We start from the raw sequence: 1,275 nt of genomic DNA, 5'->3' as shown, positions 1-1,275 counted from the left end.
TTATTTTTATGCCCTAAACCTTCAAGATAAACACTGAGAAAACCTCCTTTTCTAAACATTAACATAACGAAAATTCCAGAGTTATGGGAACTGGTTGGACCTCAAAGTTGGATTCTAGTTCAACAGCTAAATCTATTATCAATAGAAGCAGAATGGATGCAAGTTAGCTCAAAATAAGTTTTTCTCTTAATTGATTTAATTTTATTAAACTTTTTAGCATATAAAATATTTAAAAATGCCTGTATGTATTTTATTTTAGAGATTGGAATATTTTTTCAGGATATCAAGTCCTAAAAAAATTCATAGAAACGTTAACTGTAGTAAATGATTGTGCTGAGTAAAGCTTATCCATGACTTTACACACATGTGCCAGGATGAGGAGTTAAAGCAATGTTTGATGCTTTCAATTTCAAGTCACAGACAAATATTTCAGTCAATACTAAAGACAAGTTGTCAAAAATTATTTAATATGTGTTATGTAATTATTAAATTGTTTATGTGATTGTTAAATTGTAAAAAGTTATCTGTAAAATAAATAATATGTAAAAAATTTCATAAATTAATGTCAAGTTAATTGATAAAAAAAAAATTTTTTTAATATGATTTTAAAATAAACATTTTAAAAAATTGTAATTTTTATTTATAAATGTGCTAAATAAAAGCTTTCTAAACCTACATATTTGCATAACTATGCATAACACAAAAAGAAAACTATCCGTAGTTGTATATTTTTTCTGCTGTCGATAGCTAGCTATTAAGTCTAACGTAAAAAGTGGTTTTTTTTTGAGAAAACCAGGTCAAAGATTTAACAAAAAACTTAGAAAATAATACCTAAAGCATTAATTCAGCAAAATAGTCGCTGTTTTGCTGAATTAATGTTTTAATTGATCGCGCAAATGTCACTATTCTCTTCAACAACAACAACAACAAAAAATCATTAAGGGGGTTTAACCACTCATAATATGACTTTTTGGGGCAAAAGTTTAACTTTCGAGCCGGTTGAGCGGGGTTTAACGTTTAAGCAAATAAGTTAAATTTTGTTTTTTATTGATCTTATAGTACGCCCACAGCATATATATACATATATATATATATATATATATATATATATATATATATATATATATATATATATATATATATATATATATATATATATATATATATATATATATATATATATATATATATATATATATATATATATATATATATATATATATATATATATATATATATATTGAGGGTAATTAAAGAATAAAACTTCAAAAACGA

The sequence above is a fragment of the Hydra vulgaris genome, chromosome 01, assembly GCF_038396675.1.
Source record: "Hydra vulgaris chromosome 01, alternate assembly HydraT2T_AEP".
NCBI classification, from domain to species: Eukaryota; Metazoa; Cnidaria; class Hydrozoa; order Anthoathecata; family Hydridae; genus Hydra; species Hydra vulgaris.
This window is presented reverse-complemented; position numbering follows the sequence as displayed.